Below are 17,423 nucleotides of genomic sequence, written 5' to 3' on the forward strand. Positions count from 1 at the left end.
AATGCGCACGTATGCTGTCGGGCTCGGTTGGGTCAGACTCCCATAGAAGTCAATGGGAGCCAGTTGTACGACGCGTACATGCGCTCCCATTGACTGAATGGGTACGTTTCGAACAAGTGCGCCCCCTACAGTGGGTACGCGTCGGTGCCATCTGCGCCATACATGCCTGTGTGGGGGAGTCCCATATGTCTCCCCCTGTGTGCGAGTTGTACATCTGCGGTTGTCGGGGGGTCCAACGCGGACCCCTGAAGTCCGACTCCGGGAGCTTTTGCGAGCCAGATACTCCAGCTCGCACAGGCTGTCTGACGCGTGCATCGTACTGGCTCGGTCGTGAATCCCATCCATTGCACGCCACGGTTAGCTTACGACTGAGACGTACGGAGCGGTTCGGACCCGGAAACAACTCAATCGGTGAATTTCATGTAGCTCGCATTGTACTGGCTCGCTCGTACAGCTGCACGAGTCGGGCGGAAAACACGCGTACGGCTCGTAGTTCTTCCGGCCGGATCGCGTTCGGTGCCCTTCCGACCCGGATCAGAATCGGCCCCTCAGTGTTGACTATAAAATTATAGCTAAACTGTTTGCTTATAGGATCAATAAAATAATGGGTGCAGTGATAAGTATAGATCAAAATGGTTTTATTGTAGGATGCTTGATAGAATCTAACACAATTTATATGATCAAATTTATGGATTTATTTAATACTAGAAAATCGCTGCTGCAGTAGTGAATTTAGAAGCTGAGGCAGCCAATGACCATGTTAGTTGAGGAAACTTGTTTATGATTTTAAATGCATATGGCCTCTCTTCGTAGCGCATAAGGGCTCTCAGCAACCGGTACAAAGGCGCTCAGGTCAGCATTTTCTTGAATGCAGCTAAAATTGGCTTTTTTAATTTGAATGGGGGCAGGGGTCCCCTTTATCACCCATTTCCTTTACTTTTTTATGAACCCCTTTCGCTCATTATCTAAAACGAAAATAGCATACGTCCTACTGTACAGAATATGTCAAAGGCGAAGTTGTATATGGCTGATGTGAAGTGGTTTCTTTAACCCGAAAGGAGACATATTCATAACACCCTTGAGGTCTTTTACATATTTCAGAAATTGGATGGCTACAAGATTAACCAACAAAAAAACAATACTCTTCTGTTTAATTGTACTCTAAAGTTCTCCTTGATGAAATCCAGAAAGACAATGATGTTAATCCCAATTGCTACTTAATGATATATGTCTCATCAAATGTAACAGATTTATGGCATCTGCACAAAGTGCCTCTTTTAAAAAAAAGTGAAGTCACATGTTCAAAGACAATTACATTTCCACATAGTCTGACTCCATCACTATAGGATGCGGTACCCAACAGGGATGCCTACTCTCTACGATCATTTTTGCACTTGTGATGGAGCTACTGGCTTGTGCACCTCTGCAGTGTGCCGCAGACTGGGGGATACAAGCAGATAATCAATGGCATATAATATCCATGTATGCAGATGATGCTTAGGTCTACCTACGTGGGGATGCTGCAGTGCTTCCGAACCTTATGGCACTACTGGACCAGTTTGGACACGTTTTTATATTTGTGAATGGGTACAAATCACAGCTGTTCCCAATGACGTCCCTTTCAACAAACCAACAGCAGGCGGTGCTCCCTTGGGCCAACGATTTGTTCAAATACTTGGGGATCGGGGTCTATCACTCCATTCGAGATCTACTTAATGGTAACTTGGGTAGCGCCATCACTAGTGCCAAATCTTCATTGCCATTCTGGACTTCACTTCCACTCTCCCCTATGGCCGCCTATCCATTTTGAAAATGCTAGTGCTGCCTAGATTGTTATATTTCTTTGTGGTCCTCCCCATTCTGGGCCTAAAAACACTCCTAGTCGCAATAAAATGGGGTAATGGCAGGAAGCAAGTATTTCTCACAAAACTATACACCCCATTAGCGGAAGGTGTCCTAGGAGCCCCAAATTACAAGCATTATTATGCTGCTGCCTAACTAAATGGCCTATTCATTGGCTGGTAGGCCAAAATGTGACAGAGCTAGGAAACTGGTTGGGCAGGTTGACCCCTTCAACACTGTTGGAGTGGTTCCTGGGGCCAAATAGAGTGATCCCTAAAAGGACAGAATAAACTTATGAAAACAGCTCATGTATGCTGGAACATATATCTATTCAAATAGATATCATACTCCCTGTATGCCCCTGAATTGGACTATCATTATGGGCAATGTTGGATTGTGTTGACCTGGGCTACAGTTTGGAGACTAAAATCTAGAATAATTGAGGCTACGCAATATGGGGTGACCTCTGCGACAAAGTTCTCTGCACATTCGACAACTTGGTTGATGACTCTGGTATCCCACCTCTGTCTTTTCCCCTCTATGCTTCGCTCACTCACCATTTACACAAGGTATGGCATAGGACGCATGACGAACCAGACACATCTAGATCCCTCCAGGTCAAGTTCACACATGGGACTGGTTGGATCGCTATCAAACTGTTGTATAAATCCCTGCGGGCAGAGGGTGATGTGGCTTTCCCTGCCCTTCCGCAACTACTGGAATGAGGCATTATCCACTTAACTTACCGACAAACAAAGGACACAATATTTGGAGACCCCAAAATGTGTATCTATGAACCAATGTAATTATCTTCATCATACTTTCCTCATTCCCTATAGACTGGTGCGTATGAACCAGGGCACCTCAGACTCCTGCCCCTACTGTAAGGCCAACGCAGCCGATTTTATTCATATGGTATGGTCCTACTCCCAGTTGGCCCCTTATTGGACCACGGTGACAGAGGTACTCTCCAAAGCCACAGGTACTTCACTACACACAGATGGCCTTCATTACCTCCTGGGGATAACTTGCCATTCAGCTGGCCGAAAAGCTACCAACAAATTCCTTGACTTGGCTTTGGTCGAGGCTACGCGTAGAATAGCAATGTGTTGGAAGTCAATGTCACCCCCACCCATTCAATTATGGCTTTTCGACCTGCGCGCTGGTATTCCGGCAGAACAAACAGTACCAAATGTTCCAGGATCAAACTGACCGTCTCCGTCTCACCCCCCTTCCCCGCCCAAACTGGCAGAAGTATCTGGAGGTGGTTGAAGCACAGCATGGGCACACCTCACCATGAATGGGACACCAATTCCACCTATATCTGGCCTGCGCCACTGGCCGCACCCCACTCCTCAAGGGTGACTATATTGAGTCACAATGATGGCCCTGAATAAACGGCTTCGCCCTTTGTGCACCCCAACTGCCGCACTGTGCTAACGCCACTGACTGTCACACAATGTCTCTTCCACACTTTCAACGGATTTTAGGTTGTTTTCAGGTATGGTAAATGTTGAATATTTGTAATAATAGACATGCAGGCTGGCACGCACGCCTGTTACAAACAATGTGTGACTTATATACACTGAACGAAGCAAATCTCCTTCAGTGAACGTAAGTTATGCACCTTAATTCTATAAATTCATTTGACGTACGTATTCAGTACCGTCATGTACAATATTATTCAAAATGTCAATAAAGAAATATTCAACAAAAATAAAGACAATTACATTTCCTCCCAATATAAATTATGTAATGCATAGCTTTAAATCAAATGTTATTCCTATCACTGGTAAATGTTCAGTTCTTAGCTGTCCATTGTATTTTCGTATTACATTTTTAAAGAGATTGAGAGAATGTTCTCAACTTTCATGTGGGGGGACACATCTCTTAGATTGTCACTCAGCACTTTATACTTGTACACTTTTGAGGGTAGTCTTGCTTTGTCTAATTTAAAACGGTAGTAAAAAAATAAAAAATCACCATCTTTCCAACAAACGTTTAGATAATTCTTTAATATTGGAAACGCTTAGCAATTATATATTTGGAGATAGTTTAAAAATATCTAAGTCAACAAAAAACATTCGACAAAACTCTATTATTGTCTTTTAAGAGAATACAGCAACTCTTTTTCATCATTTTTCTAATCCATATGTTAATTTTACAAATGAGTTAGAATATTCAGGAGTGAATAAACACTATGGGGTCTATTATGATGGCGGGCAGTCCCGCATGAACAATTAGGATGCGCCCGCCACACTGGCGGGCGCATCCCGCATTTTTTGTATTGCGGCGGGCGGTGCTGTCAGCAGCACCCGCCGCAATACAAAAAAGGTATGTGCGCTTTTGCATGCACAACATGGCAGGCACCGCACGGTGCCTACCACGTCGTCCATAGGTACCCCCATGTACCCCCCAACATCCCCCCAACATCCCCCCAACATCCTAGGGGCCCGTAACGGGCCCCCAACTCAGGCAACTGCCTGCCTTTCCGTGGTGGCAACGCCGCCACAGAAAGGCTGCTTCCCGCTGCCTTCCTAATATGGATGGCACTGTCTGGCAGACACCGCCACCATCTCAGGCCCCTTTTCCGCCCGGTCATCTGTGTGACCGGCGGAAAACCGGCGGACGGTCTTTCCATCCGCCGGGGTCCCCCCCGCCATACTAATATGGCGGGGGAAATGGGTGGCGGGCGGGGTATGATGTAAGGCGGATCGCCACCGCCCCCATCGTGGCGGCTATCCGCCCTACATCATAATAGACCCCTATGTTTTTTTGGAAAAAAAGATGAAATCCCTAAGTGACAGAATTATAGAGTTTCGAAATTATCTGATTGTATATTGAATATTGGTTGGATAACCTGGCCTTCTGTAGAACTATTCATAAGAGACCATAAAAACTGGTTCATATGGTCATACAATTGTATTCGGCATTTTCTTTGTTGACGAAGATCACATTTATAGTTTAATAGAGGATAACAGTTTCTGTTCATTTGGTTCCTGGAATAATCTGCCTATGGAATCAAAGTAAATGTATTCTTTTATAAGGGGAGATGATGTATTCTAACGGTTAGGGCGTCGACCTAAAATCTGGGGAATCGGGTTCGTGTCTCGGCAAGCACGCTCAACGTGCTGCGATTCTGGGCAAATCACTTAATCTTCCCGTGCCTAACAAAAATGAATGTGTACTCATGTAACACAACTGGTGCTCATGTAAAGCGCTCTGATACCTGATTTCGGGTCAAGTTCGCTATAAGAACTGCTCATAAATTGGAAAATATAATTCAAACTACTGTAAAGTTAGATGTTTGAAAAAGACTAATGAACTAAACTTTTCCAAAGTCCATGGAGAAAAATGTGGTTTTATGCTAAATGGTTAAATTGGGGTACATCAACTTTTGAAAATAAGATTAAGGATGGTATTGGTTCGCAATGTTTTATATGTAATTCTGATGGTTTTTATTTGGTTTCATACCGTTTGGTCCTGCTCTTTGACTTGCACAATTCTGGGAGGGTGTCTTCAGCTACTCTGAAACCAGTCTCAACGTTCAGATTTCTAGAGATGCAGAGATTGCCTTATTTGGGTTTGCATCACAGATTTCTGGCTTTTCAAAGAGAGGCACTACATTGATTTAGCTTTCAGTGTTAATTCATAGATCTGTGATATTAAAAAAAAAATTAGTTCCTGTCTTTTCAGACTAGTTACAAAAAATGTACAGAGTTAAGTTTGTTTGTGGCTTGGATGGTTTCAGCAAAATAATTTGCTGAGCAATGAGAAAATGTTTTGTAATCTGCATAGTAACGTTTTCATGATATCATTCATGTGCAAAAATATGTATTGCTTTTTATCACTAATTGTCCAGATTAATTGAGCAGATGAGATTTTTGTTGTAGTTTCCCTGTCAAAAAGACAAATACAATGATAATCTAATTTAGTATTGCTTCTGGTCCACAGGAGAGTCAGAGATGTGTTCTTGAAAAATACCTCTGTTTGGTCTGCATACAGAAACATTTAAGATTAAATTAATGTAGCCGACTCACAAGATGCTGCAAATTAAGACTGAAAAGCAGTGGTGAAATTAAATACTGCTGTGGAACCTCCAATTCACTTGTGTGTCCAGCACTATATGATACAAGCTACACTGCAAGTTCTCTGACTAAAGAAGGATTCAATTCTAAGGGGCCAATTCCGATGTCGGATGGACCGAAGTCTGACCGACATCGGTCAGAAACTGTAACCGAACGACCTCCTGTCATCGGTCCTAAAAGTAGGATGCGACCGAACCCTGTTCGGTCACATGCCTATACCTTTCAATGGGAGCATGCATTCCGAACTGAATGCAGGCTCTCGTTGAAAGAGCAGAGGTGCAGTTTATTCATGGACCCCATGGCAAGCACCCCAAGGAACCTGCCACTGGGTGCAGGGATCAACAGGAGGGCACCATAGGTGACCCTATGCTGCCATTCTGCTGCCTCGCACCATGGGGGCTCTGCTGGGGACCCCAAAAGACAATTTTCCACTGCCATTCTGTGTCGGAAAGGCCGGTACAGAAAAGTAGTGGGAAACTGCCATTGTACTTGTTCGGCTAGAAATAGCTGGCTGGTGGAGTACTGAAGAGTTTCCGGATGGTGGATGGGCTCTCCGAGCCCGCCGGAAACCATCCGGAAAAAGAGTCAGATTCCTTTCCGACTGAACCCATCAGAATGGCTCGGTCAGAAAGGAATCTGAATCGGTGACTCTGATGCAGTTGGGATGGCTCCGACTGAGGGTCGGAGCCATTCCTAACCACATTGGAATCGGCCCCTTAGTAGGGAAAACCCAAAATTGAATGATTGCGCAAGGGTGCGCTCATTGGCGCTAGGCTGCCGAAACAGCGCCAGCGCTGGGGTTAGGACAAGAATGCACCATAAATAGATCAATACAGTGCATTCCTGCCCGTTCACTTTGATGTATGGCAGCACAGCAAGGTGACTTACTGTGTTGCCCTACACCAAATCCCCATAAATGAGGCCCTTAGTACCAAGACCACTTTTGCCGTACTCCCTTTCCCTCATGTCCAGAGGACTCTAGATTTAGACCACAATGTGCACCCAATCACAATGCCTCCTGCTCCAGCTCAGCACAGCCTCTGATGTACTGAGTGGCCTTTGACGTTGTACCAGACATGTTTTGTAAATTCATGGGAGAGAATCTTCCCTACAAATCAAAATTGAGTTTAGTTTAAAATTGTGGTTTAGTGGTCAAATCCACCTATAAATATATGATATAAAAAAATATTTTGCGAATATTTACATCTGGTTGAAGTAACACCAGTGCTTAATTTGAGTTGGTGGTTGCAGGTGAGGCCCCCCGGCATTCAAGGGAACGACACTTAATCTTTACTAAACTGACTGACCTACAACAAGAGAACAAAAAACTCTAGCGCAAGAGAGAGAAAAATCGAGAGCAAGAGAGAAAAACTCAAAAGGGAGAACGAAAGAAGGAGCAGGAGAAGGACGGAAAAACAGTCACAACGAGTTAAAGCAGAGATGAAAAAGAACCTACTAGAGTGAGATAAAGTGACAGGGAATTAAAGAGGCATGGGGCAGAATCAAAATTGTGCAGCCTTGGCATTCGGTACCCCTACCTTGGATGGTGCTGGCCACGGGCTTCTGAACAAAACTTTGAACCCTAGTATTTATTACTTTACAAATCAAGGGCCAGATTTACGACCCTTTCAATTTGCAAGTTGCAAATTGTGTTGTTTTGCCACTCGCAAATCACCGACTCGCAAAATGGAATTTAAAACAGTGTCTTTCCATCATCTGTTCTTTTTGCATTTGTCGGCCTAAGAGGGAAGGGTATGCCCAGACGTGGGTCCTGTGCTCACTACGCCACCAGATTCAAGCTAGCCTGGCTGATGAGGGCTGTTACCCCGAAACTGGTCCCAGGATGCTTGCTTCTGGTCCATGGAAAACCTGGCCTGTCAGTTCAGGCTAGACTCTTCTCATCAGGAACAGGGTCAAGAATGATTTGCATATGGCTGGGTCTAAACTGAAATAGCGTTGCGCGCAAAAAACACATTGGATTTAACCCAGATGTGCGACTGGGGGTGAATGATTGATTAATTTAGCATTCCGTCCATCATCTGTTCTTTTTGCATTTGTTGCCCTAAGTGGGAAGGATATGTCCAGACGTGGGTTCCGTCCTCGCTACGCCACCAAATTCAAGCTAGCCTGGATGATGAGGGGTGTTTACCCCAAAACCGGTCCCAGGATGCTTGCTTCTGGTCCAGGGAAGATCTGGCCTGGCCTGTTCCGATGGGGAACAGGGTCAAAACTGATTTGCATATGGCTGAATCCAAACTGGAATGGCGTGCCATGCAAACAAATGATGGATGTAACCCAGATCTGCGACTGGGGTGAATGAATGATTAATTCAGCATTCCATCCATCATCTGGTCTTTTTGCATTTGTCAACCTATGTGGGATGGGTATGCCAAGACGTGGGTCCCGTGCTCGCTACGCCACCAGATTCACACTACCCTGGCTGATGAGGGGTGTTACCCCGAAACCGGTCCCAGAATGCTTGCTTCTGGACCAGGAAAGACCTGGAATGGCGTGCAAAAAAGCGATGGATTTAACCCAGATCTATGACTGGGGGTGAATGATTGATTAATTCAGCATTCCGTCCATAATCTGTTCTTTTTGCATTTACTTTTTAAATATAGCGTTTTTTTATTTTTATTAAATGCAGTTAATTTTCCTTAAAGGAAAACGGTATACATTTAAAAAAGAAAAATTAAATGTTTCTGTTTCATTTTTTAAGAGTAGGCAGTGGTCCGCGGAACCACTGCCTGCTCTTAAAAAATATTTTCAGGTACATTCACAAAGGGAAAGGGGTTTTTTGGGGACCCTTTCCCATTTGCGAGTGGCTTACCACCTACTCGAAGTAGGTGGTAGAGTGTTTTTCGACCACAAATGCGGTCGCAAAACAATGGTACATACCGTTTGGACCCGCTATTAGGAAGGGACGCCCTTGGTATGCCACTTCCTAATAGCGACTTACAAACGCTATTTTGCAATTCACAGACTCGCAAAATAGTGTTTGTACAGACCACCACTGTTTTTTGTGGTCACAAACGGGCTAATTTCCTATTTGCGACTACAAAAAACGGTTGTATATCTGGCCCTAAGTACTAAACTCCATGTTACAAACAGCACAATGCACAAACCCTTGTCTATGTGTCAAATTTAGTGTGCCGTTATTACCAGTTTAAAAAAGAGCCTTCCCCAGTAAGTGCACAGTGGCGCTCGCTGGCACTGTTATAAGGATTGGCATAATGGTAGAAACTCGTGGTTTTCCTTTCCGTGCCATCGACATAATGACATGGAAAGGTTACCCCAATCTCACTCTCCTGCCAATCCTACATGTTCATTTCTGTGCCTGCTGGCTACACACAGGCAAGGCCTCCTCGGTTCTCCAAAGCTATGGCGGGATATGTCAGCTTGAAGGAATAAGTGAGGCTTTCACAATCTTTCAAAGACTTTACCAAGAGAATAAAGAATGATATGCTATCAATCTGCAAAGGTTTGTATGTGCGCCTTTATGGCGCAAGACGTTCATAAGAAAGCTATTAAAATGTGAGCTGTAGAATAGACGACAGGAGCAGACCCATGCTGCTTATAAATTATCACAGGGAATATAATTTCTTAATATGTTCTAGGAAGATGACTTATTAGATAATGTTATCCCTGTGAGAGCATCCATTTCAATGAACTATCCATCACAAAGTGATAAACTACACAAGCAATACAATTATGCCCTCAGAGCAGATGCTCTCAGCATATGCATCATATAAGGTATGCAAGACGATAACTGTGATGTAATATAGGTTGCAAACTCGCTGTTTTCTGCGGAAAGTGAGAGCCGTGAAAACATATGATGTCTGATATCTAACACCAGATTTCTCTCCGATGAATGAGTTACAATCGAGTGGCCGATTTGTTCCCCAGATCTTGTGTTTATGCAGCAGATGTTATATGGAAAGCTTCTTAAAGTCGGATTAGTCATCTGAACAATGCCTTTACTTAAACAAGCATTGGCAAAGCCAGTAGGTCTCACCTTTGCTTTGTCAACCTTTTTTTAGCTAAGCTGTACAGCATCCTTAATGCAGCATGGATAAATGAAAAAAGCCTATTGCGTACGTTTTTAAGAATACACACCACACATGTGAGTGCCTACAAAATGAAGCTGCCACTTTTTTTCTTTTTAGTCGACAATCCGACTAGGATTGCCAAATAAAATTAAAAAAAACACAAAGCTTTTTGTTTTTTTTCCAGAAAGCGGGCGGGGTAAGTAACCTGGGAAGGGGAGGCGCAGAAGTAACATTAGGGGCAAAGCAGGTAGGAGGTTAAACACAAGCATGCCGTGTGGAAGCAGCACTGGGCGTCGGGATGGCTGAAGCAACACAGAAGTCTGGAGGATGCATGAAATATGCAGGAGTGGGGTAAGCAACATGGAGGTGGAGCAAACAGATGAGAGAGAGAGAGCATTTCTAGCTAGGAGAAGCAAACAGGTGAGAAATCAACATGGGTAGGCAGCACACAGGGTAAGGGCATCACAGAGGTGGGTAGGGGAGAAGCACATGCGTGAAAGATAGCAGAGAAGGGATGTGAAACACACTGGGGAGACAGCTGGAAAACATATGCACTCTCATAGAGTGCTTACGTAGAAAGAATAAAGTAGTGTTTGAAAAAGCAACCAGGATAAGTACACAGTACAGCGTCCATGCTCTGGGAGGAATAAACACAAAGGGCCCAATTCACGAAGGTACTTACGTGTAGTAAAGTTACGAGTATGGAGTCTCCACATTCGGGGCAGAATCTCCACACTCAGAGCAGAATCTTCACAGTGCAGTTCTCAGTGTGGAGACTCGCACAGCTTTACAACACTCTAGTACTTTTGTGAATTGGGCCCAGAGAGATAAAGGAGAGCCCACTCACGTTCACGAATAAGAAGCAAGCAAATCGAGTTCATTGCGAGCAACACTAGGCTCAGAGGGCTGAATCCTGATTTTTTTTAGAGTTTTAGAATTGCGGGGATTTTTTTTTTATAAAAGCACTGTTTCTTCTGTTGTGGGGAAATCATTTTTAAAAGCACTGTTTCTACTGCTGTGAGCTGTGTTAAAGCTCTGGGGGTTATCTCGTTAAAAAAAACAATCACTCCTTACACTTGCACTTTATTGGGCATCCATTTTTGTCAGCTCTCTAGTGGCTGGACCCTGATTTGGGAGCTACTTAAGGGGCGGATGATGCGACAGCGCAGCGGATGCGCGCAGCGTGCGCACCTCTGCCGTGCCTAAGGCAAGCCCGCTGCGCCCGTCTGCGTCCGGCCAGGGCCACGGGCCACAACCCCTGCATCTTTTCCCCTCAAACGATTACCAGTACAATGCTGTGCAGCTACGACAGCTTAATGGAGCAACTAAGGACATCTGGGCACATTCCATCGATCCTTGTAGTCAGGATACCGGCTGCGCACACTGTTCATTTTGACTATCTTCGCTCCTCCAAACCACTATGCCCCCCCCAGAGGCCCTATAATCTCTTTTTGCTGAATTGCAGGTCTCTGCCCAAACATGCGGTGGAGATCTTCATTCTCCTGAAGGGAGAATGTCCAGATGTTATGTTTCTGACAGAAACCTGGCTAAACTCGGGATCTGATCCCGCTATTGTCCTAACTCTTCCCTCTGGCTATCTTATCCAGAGGTTAGACCGGACTGCAGGTAAAGGTGGCGGGATCACCATCATTTACAAAAGCCACCTTAAATGCCGCACCTCTGAAGGTCACCTCCCAGACTGCGAGAGTCTCCTATTCACTATCGGCTTTGCCCCTACGCTCACTCTGTCAGGCATTCTAATATATCGTCCCCCTGGATCACTGGGACAATTTTGCAACTCACTACCGGATATGGCCGCTAATCTTGCCAGTGCTCCTGCTAATTTCACATTATTAGGGGATTTCGACCTGCACTTTGATGATCCTTCGCATACTGCGGCAGCAGAGACAATCAAGGATCTTGCAGCTTTCCAGTTCAAACTAAAGGTCAACAATGCGACCCACACGAAGGGCCACTTACTAGACCCTATATTCTCCAACCTGGAGGAACTAATAGGAAGGGAACCCATCCCATTACCTTGGTTTGATCATTTTCTAGTTCCTTTCTCCTGGACTCCTACATGTGCCACGCCCTCAATCAGGCAAATCAGAACTATGTCACGTCTCTGGCCCAAACTCCCCTCAGAACTGTGAATCTCGGCGTTAGAAAATACTAAGCCGATCCCTGATCATGACCCACTTATCGCTAATGAAAATTTCTACAACTGGATAGAGCGCTCCATAGATCGGGTTCTCCCGAAGAAAATGACCCAGACGAAAGTGGGATCCAATAGAATGGCATGGTACTCTCCCAAGCTCCGAGAGCTAAAACAAACATGTAAGAAACTTGAAAGAGTTTGGAGAAAGGACTTTTCCTGAATTAGGAAACAGGAATACAGGGAGGCCATCAAAAAGTATAAAGTAAAAATTAAATTGGCCCAGGCTTCATACTAGGAGTAAAAAACTTCCCTGGCAGCCAACTCCCCTCGTGAAATTTTCTGTATCGCGAAAAAACTGCTTAGAACGCCCCTACCACCAGATATACCTGATGAAACTGGTCAATGCTGTAAAAATCTTGCAGATTATTTTCATGATAAAATCCAAACCGTCTACTCGTCATTTCCTCCTGCAGATATACACAACAATCTCTACACAGAGGATATTAGTCCTTACAGCAGGGAACACTCCCTGGAGGCAATCCCTTTGATGGACTCCGAGTCACTCCAAACTGTCTCAGCACTCGTGAAGAGCGGGTCCCCTAGAGATCCAGCACCACTTACCATCCTGAAGCAAGCTCTCTGCACGGTCTCGCCTGGGGCTGATCAATGCCTCCATCTCCACTACAGTGGTTCTACCTCCGTGGAAAAGAGCGATGGTAAAGGTACTTTAAAAAAAACCTAGTCTTGACCCTAATCTCCTGGGAAACTATTGTATTTTATTTTTATTTCGGAGTTTTATATAGCGCTAGCCAGACCCGAAGGTATCGGAGCGCTTTACAACATTTGTTGAATAACATTTGAGTAAACAAAGGAGTGGAATATACATACAGTGTTCAAAGATAGGTCATTATTCGGTATAAGTCATATATAGATCGAATGCAGAATAGCAGTGGAGGTGATAATAGTCGGGGAGAGTAATGTGCGGGGTAAGAGTAAGATGCTTTTAGGAGTTGGTCTTATCGTAGTGACTGGATCCTCAGTTGATGTCGGATCGGTAAATTGTAGGACCTTAGTCATTTTGGGGGAGCTCGATTGAGGAAGAGCACTTTGAGCTGGCATTTGAATTCTTTGAAGGAAGTGTTAGTCCTGATATGTACAGGGATGGCGTTCCAAATTCTGGGTGCATTTCCAGAGAAAGATCGAGATAAGGTCTTTTGTTTACAGGTTTTTGGGGGGTTGAGTAGCATAGTGTTGGTGCTCCTGAGATTTCTTGTCTATCCCGCTTTGTTGAGTTAGGCGGCTAGATAGGAGGGTTTGCCAGTGTGGAGAGCTTTGTGGGTGATACAGGCAGTCCTGAAGTTGGCACGCAATTCTTTTGGGAGCCAGTTGAGCTCTTTGAGAGCGGGGAGATATGATCGTATTTTTTTTATCCCCGTCACCATTCTGGCTGCTGCATTTAAGGTAGATCTAAGAGGAGCAAGGTGTAGCTTAGCCGTGCCTGTGAGGGTGGCGTTCCCGTAGTCTAGTCTGGATAGCACTAGGGATTGTGTGACTTGGTTCAGGTCATTTGAAGGGATGAAGGGTTTGATTTTGTTTAGTAGTTTTAAGTTTTAAATTGTATCATCTCACTTCTCCAAGGGATCAGCAAAATAGTGGAGAAATATGTCAATAAAGCGCTCTCCATATTTCTTGAATCCCATAATCTCCTTCACCCTTCTCAAACTGACTTTCGTCCGCGTCAAGGAACAGACCCTGCTCTTTTAGCAGTTGTTGAAGAATCAAAGAAGATTCTTGGACCTGGAGGATCCACCACTGTTATCCTCTTGGATCTCAGCGCAGCCTTTGACACGGTCAACCACCAAACTTTGGTCTTTGGAGGTGACCGGAGAAGTCATAGCATGGCTGCAATTATTCCTTGAAGACAGATTCTTCCAGGTTTTTTAGGGTGATGCCACTTCTAAATGTATGCCCCTCTGCTGTGGAGTCCAACTTTATTTAATGCCTATATGAGACCGTTAGCGGAGATTGTGCTCCCCTTAGGAGTTCATATAGTGACCTACACTGACGACACTCAACTTGTTGTAGCACTAAACCACTCCGATAACTCCTCCCTTGGTCTGCGTCCCTGTTTACAAGAGGTAGCCAAGTGGATGAAACAGTCTTATTTAAAACTGAATGGAGATAAGACCGAGATGATGCTCCTGGGGAATCCTTCCCTCTTTAAAGCAGAAGTAATGTGGCTAGCCTGTCTGGGGCCAGCTCCTGCCCCTAAAACACAGAGTCTAGGCATCTGGCTTGACCAAGACCTCAGCTTTACGGACCAGGTTTGGAAGGTCGCGGCTTCCTGTTACGGCATCCTAAGGATGCTTCAAAAAGTGCTCCCACTTTTCCCCTTTCAGGCAAGAAGGCTTATTGTCCAGGCACTTATTCTCTCCCGCCTAGACTATGGGAATGTTCTGTACCTAGGAGACCCTTGAGAGACCATCTCTAAACTCCAAACGGTGCAAAACTGCGCAGCGAGGATATTTTTCTGAACCCCGAACTGCCAATCTACAAAACCTGCCCTGAAATCTCTTCACTGGCTCCCCATCCAGGAGAGAGTACATTTTAAGGCCATGTGTATTGTCCACAAAGCATTAGCAGGGAATGGACCAGCTATTAACCGTTCCATTGTCCAGCCGTACCGGGCGAATAGACGTCTGCGCTCAGACTATTTGCACCTTACCCTTGTCCCCAGGATTAGTAAGACTAGGAGTGGGGGTCGTCTATTCTCCTATAATGCCGCCAAGTTGTGGAATACTCTCCCCCTTCACTTACGAAAGGAGTCTAGCTATTTGGCTTTTCAGAAATCGTTAAAAACTTGGCTCTCCCCCTAGTAGTGCAGCGGTATTTTCGGTTTGACTGCCATCAGCGCTGGGATGCCCTCTGGTAGCTATGCACTCAGTAAATGCCTTTTCATTTCATTCATTCAAATTAGAGCGACAATGAAGTAAACCAATGGTAAGCAATGAGTGGATTCTAACCCCATCTAACAATATGTCTCAGAAAAGACAAAGCATGTGCTGGCTACTAGGTAAGACCTAAAAGGTTTTCAAATACTCAAGGCTTTACGGTGACATCGGACATTGGGTTGCACTTAGGTTCAGAATGGATTGATAAACCCACCTCAGTGTCGACAGAAGAAGAAAACACCATGACCCACTCTGAGCAGGCAATAACAACTCACTTCTTTTAAAACATAAGAGCAGTCACAGGATTCGTACTCACTATGATTTTTTTTTACAAAAAGTGTCTGCGTGTCCCTAGATCAGTAAATTACAATTTGTAACTCATAAGGGTATTTGGGCAGCATAAGTTGCATGCCTTCAAATCCCCTTGTAGCAGCCAGTCCCAAATACATGAGCTGCCCTCCTTATCTTATGGTTCTACAGAGACAAATATAAGGACCTGGATCACAAATGGTCAGACTTTTTCTCCCATAGTTTTACTCTGACCTGTTAATCAAATGTCCAACTTTCCATCTGCGATGTGTCGATCACATTTGCAACTATTCATCTACAACTGTTACAGGTTTACATATGCACTCAACATATAAGCACTTCCACATACTCAAATATAGCTTCTTCACATTTCTATACATGGAGGGTAAAGCCAATGCTGTTGTTTCAGATAACTCTTTGGGAGTCACCACTGTGTGAAATGTGTTCCTCCATCTACATTTCCACGATCTCTTGGAGTGTTCATAGATATGAATTTACCCCACACCTTGATCTGTGTAACTTCTCAACTCTATCCAAGGTGGGAATGTGCCTGCCAAATATTTGAGAATCATATTCAATTGAAAGATTGTGGATGTTTACATACCTTTGCAGGTGGCCTGCCTGTGAATGTCCACAGGTTGAAGGAAGTGGCCAGATTAGGGTCACCCGGGTCACTCACAACCACCTCTCAGCCTTCCATACCAAATGAAGAGTCGGTCAGACAGTAGAGCATTCAAACCAATATCTGTTTATTCAGGTACATTAAGAGTGGAGCCCAGTTTTCCCAGTCTGTTAGGAGTGCTGCAGAGGGACTGGCATCAGCAAGCATAAAGTTACATTACGTACATTTCAGAACCAACGAAGGCACATCCACAATGGAATTTTCCAAACAGGTGCAGTAAAACACTGGAGTACAAAAAATTAAGCTTTGATTCTGGGGCCAGGCTCACACTATTTACCAGTCAAGGTCATTCTGCCCGTGTCCGCCACAGGACAAGTGGGAGAAAGCTTCTATCTATATGGAAAGGTATGCGTTTATAAGAACAGTCTATTCATTAGTGAACCAAAACCCAACCTTGGAGAAATGGAACACAACAGGGGCCTTTTCTCAGAAATGGCAAAGAATAAGTTTTGATTGTAACCCAAAATGGCGCTGACATAAAATGGTGCAGCAAAAGCTAACATACATGAAATACTGCATAAGTAGGATTTGTTTCTATTCTAACAGACCCTTCTTTTAGCAGGAGCTAAACATTTTAAAACAGTATAAAATATGCAAAACAATAGAACAAAAACAATCATAAGTAAACTTAACTATGAGCAGTCCATATCCTCAGGGATGGAAACAGTAAGGAGGGAAGAAGTCTCAAAAATGCCCTCATCAATATGCAGAAGGTCGTCTATATCTTTCTGTACCATAATTGCAGCATTAGTATCATGAATGGATGTTTTCTTTGTAAGGAAAAGAGTGGTGCAAGAGGAACAACAGAATGGGAGACACTGAATGAGGATACAGCAAAGTATCAGCACCACAGCGAAATAAATTATTTTATCGAAAATCCAACCCCAATTTGCAAACAATGACCGACTCCAATTACCGCTCTCCATTCCCTTGACATTCTCTAAGATATCGAATATATGCTTAGTGATATTTTGTTTCATATTCTTGACCCGACTACATACTGATCCCTGACTACAGCGCACATACCACCACTCTTTGCCAAGATGAAGTCAACTCCAGTCTGCTCGGAATAGATCCGCATACCTTCCAATTGAGTGGTGATGTCATGCAAAGCTAGTACTGTGGAGTTAGATAATATCTGCAACTTACATCCAAAGTACTCTCTAGCTCTCTCACCCCTAGCCATAGCGGTACCACCAAACGTAATTATGGACGAGAGAATGTATCCGAAAGTGATCCCATTACTGTAATTATTGACTTCCAAATCTGTAACTCCATCACAAAACTCTACAGTCAATGTTCTTTTTACCCATATTACACTTGGCTTACTATACTTACAAGGCA

Source organism: Triturus cristatus, chromosome 6, assembly GCF_964204655.1.
Source record: "Triturus cristatus chromosome 6, aTriCri1.1, whole genome shotgun sequence".
Classification (NCBI taxonomy): domain Eukaryota; kingdom Metazoa; phylum Chordata; class Amphibia; order Caudata; family Salamandridae; genus Triturus; species Triturus cristatus.